This window comes from Hordeum vulgare, chromosome 5H, assembly GCF_904849725.1.
Source record: "Hordeum vulgare subsp. vulgare chromosome 5H, MorexV3_pseudomolecules_assembly, whole genome shotgun sequence".
In the NCBI taxonomy this organism is placed as follows: Eukaryota; Viridiplantae; Streptophyta; class Magnoliopsida; order Poales; family Poaceae; genus Hordeum; species Hordeum vulgare.
Window position 1 is genome coordinate 536919650 of NC_058522.1, and position 10547 is coordinate 536930196.

Here is a 10547-nt window from a genome sequence, read left to right on the forward strand (position 1 = left end):
TTTTGAATATTATATTAATATTAAAAAACGATCTTCTAATATGGAACAGATGGAGTATATACAATCATACGGATGAGTATTCGCATGCATATGGAATGTGGTGCATGCAAAAAGAGTGGCTGGCAGCATACTTGCCGCCCGGGCCGACCTTTTTATTAGGGGAGTGCTCTGCGCCGGCGCGTCTGATAAAACTTTTGACCGGCCGCGCGCGGGCCGCACGATTCATCAACCCCCGCGTGTCTGCATCGTTTGATCTTCATGCAACATTTTTTCTCCCAATGCAGCAAAATTCGTCGCCATGCATCAATTTTTTCAACGGTTGTAACAAAAAATAAAAATTATAGCAAAAAAAATATCTACGTGATTGTAGCAAAAAAACAAATCTGATGGTGCGTGGTAGCAAAAGTCAAACGTCGGTTGTAACAAATACCTACGTGAACGTGTATGCAATTTTTTTAGTGAACGATTGCAGCAAAAAGATGCCGGTTGTAGCAAAAATTAACACGATTGTAGCAAAAGTAAAAAAAAACATCGATTGTAACGAAAAATCCGACGAACTGAAGTTGCAACCAAACGTATATGCAGCTTTTTTACTGAACAAATATAGTAAAAAAAATGCTTGCGGCAAATATGACGCTGGTTGCAAGAAATTTAAATAAAAAATGTTGTATCCACTGACCAGCGAAGCACGCGCGTGCGAAAAATGTTGCATGAGCCCGCGCGCGCGAGGGAGCGGCCGGCGCGTCCAGAGCCGGTCCTGAGATTTCGGGGGCCCAGGGCGAAACTAAAATTTAGGACCCCTTAGTATAAATAAATAGTATAGATTAACGAAATAAATAGCAAAAAAATAAGACATAAATTTAGGCTTCATAGTAATTCTGAAAATAAATAAATACGAATCAAAATTAGGGCATAAACTACCTAAAAATTTAAAAGGAATCACTAGATCGTAGTAAAATTAAGACTTTGTGATGCATGCATGCAAAGATTAAAATTAAGACTTTGTGATGCATAACATCCTATCACAATCGCTGCTGAATCGCTGCATGCAAAGATTAAAATTAATCGTTGTAAAATAAAGAATTGTGATCGTTGCATGCAAAAATTAAAAAGGAATCAATTGCCGTCCAGATTAAGAATTATGATCGCTGCATGCAAAGATTAAGAATTATGATCGATGGCTCGCTGCATCTCACTAGCCCTGCTTGGAAGTTGGGACTCACGTGTGATACTCTGACGACCGCGGAACACCACGGAGGAACCGGAACGGAAGCTGCCGTCGAGCGGAGCGCTGGATCTCCTGCAGTCCTGCTGTGCGTTCGTGGGCTTCGTGCGTCGGTGCGTGCGGCGTGCGCTTGCGGCTGCAGCGATTCTGATCGCTAGGGATGAGGGATTGAGGGAACGCGCCGCCGCAGTGCAGGGAGACGAGAGCAGAGCATTCGTGATTCGTGGGGTTCGTGCGTGCGGCTGCAGCTAGCGATCCTGTCGTGGACTCGTGGTGATAAGAGTTTCGCTCTAGCCCATTTGTGATTTGCCTTGTCTCTTGATCCACGGAATATGCCTGGTTTTTTTCTATATTAATTATAATACCACGTATATATGCAAGGGGCCCTAAAAAATTTGGGCCCCGTACGGCCGCCCCCACGGAACCCCCCAGGGCCGGCCCTGGGCGCGTCGGTTCGGCCGCGCGCCGTATGGAAACGTTTTCCTTTTTATTATCAGCGGGGCATGGAAAACGACTGGTAGGTAAAGCTGATGCCCCTTTTCCAACGTTCTTCGTCCCTCAAAAAAGAGCTCCGTCATCGCGTACGGCCATTTCAGTCGAGACCCTGCGTTGCAAGAGCTGAAGAGCATATTGTCTTGCAGAAAATAACCTGCCTTTTTTCACCGTGGGCACATGCTTTTCGACTTTTGTCATGTCTGCTTTTGACAGCCACAGGGAGACGTGTCATGATTTTGTTTGAAACAAAACAGCCTTGTGAAGGAAATGTATAGTTTTTTTTTCTTTCTTTGAGTGAGGCAAATGTACAGCTTTGATTGTGCGGGAGCGATGGTGGTTGTCGGCATTGACGGATTCGGTGACAACTGACACGTAGGGGTAGGGCAGGAAAATCATATGAGTGTGGGAAATTTTCAGAAAATTTATGTCGGAACTGGAGAGCCGAGGTTTTAGAGGCATGCATAAGCGCGTAGGTATGAGCTCGGCTCGGCTCATTCCGCAACTCGCGGCGAGGCGTGGCGAGGCGGGCGGCGGAGGAGGAGTGCGCGAGGGCACCTTCTCTTCTCACTCTCCAATAGCATGTGGAAGAGAGACCCTTATAAAGGGGTTCAACTTCTCCTCCACTAGCGGGGTGGGACTAAACTTCCCACACCTTGTCATGCCACCACCTACATGGGCCCTTGATGATTTTTCTGAAATTTGACTTATGGGCCTAAGGCCCATCTCTAATTTCAACAATCCCCCACCAGATCTCAAGGGCACATCGTGTTCCCTGGTTCCAAACACTGTTTTAATATACCAGCGTTTCAGTGAAGACCTGTTAAGGTTGAGCTTCACCTAGAGCAAGTAGCTACACCCCTTTACAACTGAACAATGGACTATGCCTTGAATTGTCAGTTTGGCGTAAAGGAGCTTCACCACAAGTCTTACTAGTACTAGGCTGCCGAAGGTGACCCCTCAGATGGAGCATATTACTCACACTCCTGGCCTATTCATGAGTTTACTAGAGATCACCCAAATCTCATAGACTGTGACCAGCAGTCAAGCTCATATAGGTGTGTTCCTCCAAAGATCGCTCTGTAGGACAACATCTTGCTTACATATAAGCTTTAGAACACATTAAGACAGTAGTCATCCTACTATACAGTATCTAAGAGTATTGCATCTCCAACGGAGTGGCTTAGTAAAGTTACTCTCCTCAGTTCACCACTGGCTTGTTTTCCCAGGTCCTACTTCACGGGATCTCCGATCATATAGGTTGGGTTACTGCCATGGCAACTCGTGTGGGTCTCATACCCATCTCCCTTGATGCACTGTCTATCACAACACGTGATAGCCCTTTAGTAAAGGGATCTGCCAGATTCATAGCCGTTTGGATGTAATCCAACGCTATCACTCCGGAGTTTCTCAAACGTCTGACAGACTTCAATCTCATTCTTATATGTTTGTTGGACTTCATATTGTCCTTTGAACTCTTCACTTTAACAATAACGGTTTGATTATCGCAGTTCATAAGGATAGCCGGAACCGGCTTCTCAACCACAGGTAAGTCCATCAAAAGATCTCGAAGAAATTCTGCTTCGACACCAGATGTGTCTAATGATGTTAATTCTGCTTCCATTGTCGATCTTGTTAAGATCGTTTGCTTGCAAGACTTCCAGGAAACAGCACCACCCCCAAGAGTAAACATATACCCAGTAGTGGCCTTCATCTCATCAGCATCAGAGATCCAATTCGCATCACTATACCCTTCAAGTACCGATTGGAATCCCGTATAGTGAAGCCCGTGGTTGACAGTACCTTTCAAGTAGCGCATAATTCTTTCAACAGCACGCCAATGAACATCGCTCGGGTTTGCAACAAACCGGCTAAGTTTGCTCACAGCAAACGCGATGTCAGGCCTCGTTGCGCTAGGTAGGTACATAAGTGAACCGATAATTTGAGAGAATCTCAATTGATCTATAGATGTGCCTTTAAACTTTCGAATAAGAACACTAGGATCATATGGTGTTTGACAAATTTTGCAGTCTGAATATCCAAAACGACTCAAAATCTTATCAACATAGTGGGATTGCAGAAGTGTAATCCCACCCTCATCATCTCTCAACAGCTTGATGTTCAAGATAACAGCAGCCACCCCAAGGTCCTTCATCTCAAAGTTTTGAGACAGAAAAGACTTAACCTCCTCAATTACTTTGAGGTTGGTTCAAATATCAGTGTGTCATCAACATACAAGCACAATATAACTCCTTCGCCCCCACCATGACGATAGTATACACATTTGTCAGCTTCATTAACAACGAAACCAACATATGTCAGAGTTGTATTAAACTTTTCATGCCATTGCTTAGGTGCTTGTCTCAGACCATATAAAGATTTCAGCAACTTACGCACCTTTCCTTCCTGACCTTCTATCACAAAGCCATCTGGCTGTTGCATATAGATTTCCTCATTTAGCTCTCCATTCAGGAAAGCCGTCTTAACGTCCATTTGATGAACGAGAAGACCATGAGAGGCCGCCAATGAGAGTAGTACTCGAATGGTGGTCAGTCTAGCCACAGGTGAATAAGTATTAAAGAAATCTTCTTCTTCTTTCTGGGCATAGCCCTTGGCCACAAGCCTAGCCTTGTACTTTTCAATCGTACCATCGGGCCTAAGCTTCTTTTTGAACACCCACTTGCATCCCAATGGTTTGCAACCATAGGGACGATCAGTGATTTTCCATGTCCCGTTAGCCATGATGGAATCCATCTCGCTACGGACCGCAGCTTTCCAGTAATCAGCATCTGGAGAAGCATACGCTTCTGAAATAGAAGTGGGATTATCATCCACGAGGTATACGAAGAAATCATCACCAAAGGTCTTTGCAGTCCTTTGTCTCTTGCCCCTACCACGGGCTTCCTCGTCATCCTCCTCAGGATTTTCATCATGTGTTTGTTCATAGTATTCCATAGGAATGGCAGGCTCAGGAGTTATCTCAGATTCCTGTCTAGAAGTGCTTTGCATATCTCTCATGGGAAATATATCCTCAAAGAATGTAGCATCCCTCGACTCCATTATTGTACCGACCTTCACGTTAGGTACCTCAGATTTCACTACTAGAAATCTATAGCCTACGCTATTCTTAGCGTATCCCAAATTAACGCAGTCCACAGTCTTTGGTCCAAGCTTACGCTTCTTGGGGATTGGTACATTGACTTTCGCCAAGCAGCCCCAAGTACGTAAGTACGAGAGCGTCGTCCTTCTCTTCGACCACTCCTCGTAGGGAGTGACCTCATTATCTTTTGTAGGAACTTTATTCAGGACATGACACGCGGTCAATATAGCCTCCCCCCACCATGCCTTGGATAAACCCGATGTATCTAACATGGCGTTAACCAAATCAGTTAGAGTACGGTTTTTCCGCTCGGCAACCCCGTTTGACTGGGGTGAATAGGGGGGCGTCCTCTCATGAATAATGCCGTGTTCCGCACAAAATGAATCAAATTCGTTTGAGAAGTACTCTCCACCACGATCAGACCGGACTCGTTTAATTTTCTTTTCAAGTTGATTCTCAACTTCTGCCTTATAGATTTTAAAGTAGTGTAGAGCCTCATCTTTAGTATTTAACAGATACACATAGCAAAATCTAGTGGAATCATCTATCAATGTCATGAAGTATTTCTTTCCACCTTTAGTCAACACACCATTCATCTCACAAAGATCAGAATGTATGAGTTCTAATGGTGCCAAGTGTCTCTCCTCTGCAGCCTTGTGAGGCTTGCGAGGTTGCTTTGCTTGCACACACGAATGGCACTTAGAACCTTTGGCTAAAGTGAAAGTTGGGATTAAATTCAGTTTTGCTAGCCGCGACATAACACCGAAACTTATGTGACAAAGACGTGAATGCCAAACTTCAGATTCATTAACACTCGAATGAATATTGTTGACGACTTTATTACAAAAATCTGCAAGAGAAAGGCGGAACAGACCTCCGCATTCATAACCTTTTCCAACGAAAAGTCCATATTTCGTAACTACTACTTTATTAGACTCGAATACCAACTTAAACCCTTCTCTACACAGAAGGGAGCCACTAACGAGATTCTTCTTGATGGCGGGGACATGCTGCACGTTCTTCAGCTGCACGATCCTTCCCGAAGTAAACTTCAGATCGACCGTGCCAACATCAAGAACAGAAGCACTCGCGCCATTCCCCATCAATACGGACCCGCGACCGGTGGCCTGATAAGAAGAGAACAATGATAAGTCAGCACACACATGAATATTTACACCCGTGTCCATCCACCAATCGATGGACTGACAAACTGTAAATACAGTAAGTAAATTACCGTACCCAGATGCACCACTTTCATTGTTGCCCACAATCATATTGGCAGACTTGGAGTCCTGCGCCGGCTTCTTGTACTTGTTTGGGCATTTGTTCGCCCAATGTTCCTCTGAACCACAAGTATAGCAACCATCTCCCTTCTTATTCTTCTTGAAGGGCTTCTTTCCCTTCTTCTTGAAGTCGGTATTCTGTTGGACATAATTCTTTCCCTTGGGCTTGTGAGAATTGAAGTTCCTCTGATGTACCAGATTGGCAACAGAAGAGCTTTCCACCGCTTTTCCATTGGAGTCCTTTGCTCTCGAGTTCTGCTCAACACTCAGATGGCCGATGATGTCCTCTACTGAGAACTCACGCCTCTGATATTTCAGAGTAGTAGCAAAGTTCCTCCAGAAATTAGGGAGCTTAGCAATTATACAGCCCGCGACAAACTTGCCTGGCAAATTGCACTTAAGAACCTCAAGTTCCTTAGCTATGCATATTATCTCATGAGCTTGTTCCAATACAGAACGGTTGTCAACCATCTTGTAATCGTGGAACTGCTCCATAACATACATCTCACTCCCAGCATCGGTGGCCCCGAATTTAGATTCGAGCGCCTCCCACAAGTCCTTGGCAACATGCATATGTAAATATGCATCAACCAGCTTATCTCCGATCACGCTAATGACTGCTCCAAGGAATAGGACGGTGGCCTCCTTAAACATCTTCTCCTGTTCAGGAGTGATAGTTTCCGTAGGAGCGACACCGGCTACTTAGAACACGTTCATAGCTGTGAGCCATAAGGTGGTTCTCGTTTGCCAACGCTTGAAAAAAGTACCGGTAAACTTATCCGGTTTCAGTGCAGCAGCAAAACCATTACTCGAAAAATTCCTACAGACATTAGGTTTTTGGATTGTTGATTAAATAGGCAATTTTCCGAGTAGATTAATCCATGAAATAATTACTAACATGGCATTGACTAGGTTCATGACATACTGATCACGAAGTATACTAACAAGTACTACGCATATAGCAGAAACATCTACGCATATAGGCAGTATTACTAGTGCAGACAGAAACAGGAGAGAGATAAACATATCATACCCTCCGATCGGCCAAGCTCCCCAAAAACCTAATCGCCCCTCTCCCGTACAGGAACCGGAGAGGCGAGGTTTCGGAGGCCTGCTCTCCCGTCGACCGTGTACGCGGTAAACGGGACGGAGTCGCCGGCGGCAGCAGCAGCAAAAGGAACAAAAGCGTGAGGCAGATGTGATCTGATTCTCGTGACGGCTAGGGTAGGCAATAGCCTGCTTATAAAGGCGGCTGGGTGGAGAGACGTGGGCCGAACCCACGTCCGAGTCGGTAACAGCCCACGATCCGACGTCTCAGATCGTGCCGTGTCCGTTACGTATTCTCCGTTCCTGACCGGCAAAAATAAGCGCGTAGGTATGAGCTCGACACATTCCCGCAACCCGCGTCGTGGCGAGGCGCGGCGGGGCGGGCGGCGGAAGAGTGCGCGAGGGCACCTTCGCTTCTCACTCTCCAATAGCATGGGGAAGAGAGACCCTTATAAAGGGGTCCAACTTCTCCTCCACTAGCGGGGTGGGACTAAACTTCCCACCACATTGTCATGCCACCACCTACATGGGCCCTTGGTGATTTTTCTGAAATTTGTCTTATGGGCCTAAGGCCCATCTCTAATTTCAACAGTAGATGCTCTTACTTTTGATAGAAGCAACCTGATTTATTCATACTTTACACGAACCTACTTTGAACAGTTTTAACATGCTCTCTCTTATCCCTTTTTTTCACATAAGAGGCAAGAATATATGATAGATCTAAGCCATTGATTTCAATAATTAGTAACCTGATTAGCTTTTATCTTCTTAACTCATATGTAAAAACAGGAGGTCAGAGGGAGCTTGCAAAAATTTCCCACCAACGTCACATTTGTTGCTCTACTCCACCATACATGGACCTGGCCAGTGTCCCCCAAAGGTCTTTTCTGTTTTGATCTATCTCCTTATGTATGTTTTCTTTTCAGTTGTCACTTTTTGTTTGCGGGATCTTTCAGTTGACGTTTCTTTTTTTTGCAGGATCTTTTGTGTTGGCAGTTGACAGACACAAACTGTGTACAGAGCAGTTTTAACATGCTTCCTCTTGCCTTCTATTTTTACATGAAAGATAAAAATATATAATAAATCTAAACCATTGATTTCATTAATTAGTGATACGATTAATTCTTACCTTTTTTACCTCACGTGTAAAAGAAAGAAGATATGAAAAATATGTTAAAATTTGCCAACTACACAATATCATGCTAAGTGAGAGAGAGAGAGAGAGAGTATAGTCGATCCGTGCCTTAGCAGGTGGATAAGTATTTCCAGTGGATCCTCAATTTCCAATAAGTGTTTTGTATTGGAGAAGTTGAGAAAAAGAGTATTCCAGCAACACCCCTTTACTATGTAAATAATTAATGATAAATAAAAAAACAATCCATCTCCAACTGTATGAAGGAGGAATAGCCATCTGAACGAACAACCTGAAAGAGAACTAACATGTGATTGAATGACGAGGAGGACATTAGTATCTTCAGTTCATCAAGGTTCAAGTCGACTTGACACGAGAAAACACATCTTTTCGAATTTATTTTAGGCCTTCACGCAATGTGTGTTTAGTGGAAGAAGATGTTCTAGTTGACTACGAAAGCGTCTGTGATGACTTTGTTAATCTTAAAATAATATGCGTTTATAGGGTTGAGTGTATGTGCCGCTGTCCATCCACACATCTCCGGCCACCACACCACCTATCGCTGCCCTCGCGTGTCGCCCGCCCGCACCCACCCCCTGGGCCTCACGTGCCACCGCTAACTGCTTGCATGCGCCTCCTTGCTCGGGGGTTGACCTCGTGTCAGCCATGCTCGCCTCCGGCTGCATGCCCACACCTCTGCCTCCTGCCCGGAGCCCCGCCTCCTGCCGGCATAGAGCGCCTCAACTAGACTCTGCCTCCCCGCAGGCATATGCAGCTCCCCACCATTCCTTGTCGGCTATCGTCCGACTAAGAACGGCTTCCTATGGCTCTTTGCTTGTCCACACATGGTCCGAAGAAGAAGAAGATACTCATGCTTGCAAGGGTTTTGATGCAATTTTAAATAAAAATATAAAAAACAACTTATTAGAGAAGAATTATTGGGGATCCTGGAGCGTCCATCCCAATAACCAGAAGTGTTATATGGGAGCCCCAATAAATGATTATTAATTGAAGGAATTTTTTGGGGACAGTACACTGTGCCGGTGCACCGGCCCAATCGTTTCGGTCGGTCGTCGCGCAGCCGTCCGATCCAGCACGCAACAACCGTTAAATTTTTCCGCCCACGTCATCTTCTTCTTTCCTCGTTCTTCAGTTTCAGATTCGTTTGACACAGGATATCTCTGTCCCCGTCACTGCCTGCACGCACTTCGGCGAGGCATGATAACAGCCACATCCCCATCCCCCCGTCCCGGCGTTGCCGCTCCTCGCAACACCAGCTGCTCGTCCTCCCCCTCCCCCCTCGTCCTCCCGGCCACCATCCTCGCCTCCTCGTCACACATCACCGAGGTTCACCGCGGCCTGCCGCCGTCATTGAAGCAGTTCTAATGGAGGCCAGCAACTTTTTTCACTGGTTGTAGCTCGGTGTCTCGCCACCACCTCCCCCCGCCCATAGCTCGCCGGTTGCAGCTCAACGCTGTCGCATCTTGACACTGGTTGTAGCTTTTACAGGTACCTGCTGTAGCTTTTACAGGTGCCGGTTGCAGCCATTATAGAAAAAAAAATGATACCGGTTGTAGCAAAAATCGACACTGGTTGTAGCAAAAAAAATCGACGAACTCAGGCTGCAACTCTGACGAACATGGATGCAGCTTTTTTAGTGAACGGTTGTAACAGATTTGGACGTCGGTTGTAGCAAATTTGGACGCTGGTAGTAGTAAAACTCGATGATGACCATGCAACTCCACCAGACCATCATTGTAGCTCCGCTCGACTATGGTTTTAGCTCTTGTACCCATGGTTGCAGCTCCCCCCTTGCCTGGTTGTAGCAAAATCGACCTTGCCGGTTCCAGCAAACAACCTCGCCGGTTCACGCACAACCATGGGGACGACGACGCGACCATGATGAAGAGCGCGGCCATGATGACGAGCGTGACCATGAAAACAGCACATCAGCGTTTCTCAAGAGGCGCACGAACGACATAGGAGGCACGAGTTGAGGCTGTCTGGATCCATGGAGTTTGTTGCCACGAAAAGTCGTGAGGAAGAAGAAAAGGATGGACGCGGGCGTTGGGGAAAGGATTGTTGGCACTGTCCCGACGTCGACTCGTCTATTCGTTGATTACTTTCCAATGGAGTGACGAACTCGGTTGGAGATACGCACATACCAAACTAGCAAACCCTGGCGAGTTGCACACGTATGTATATGGGAAGCAGTCACACAGGTAGCTGGATCGATTCTTGACTAGCAACTCACGTGAACACGAACTC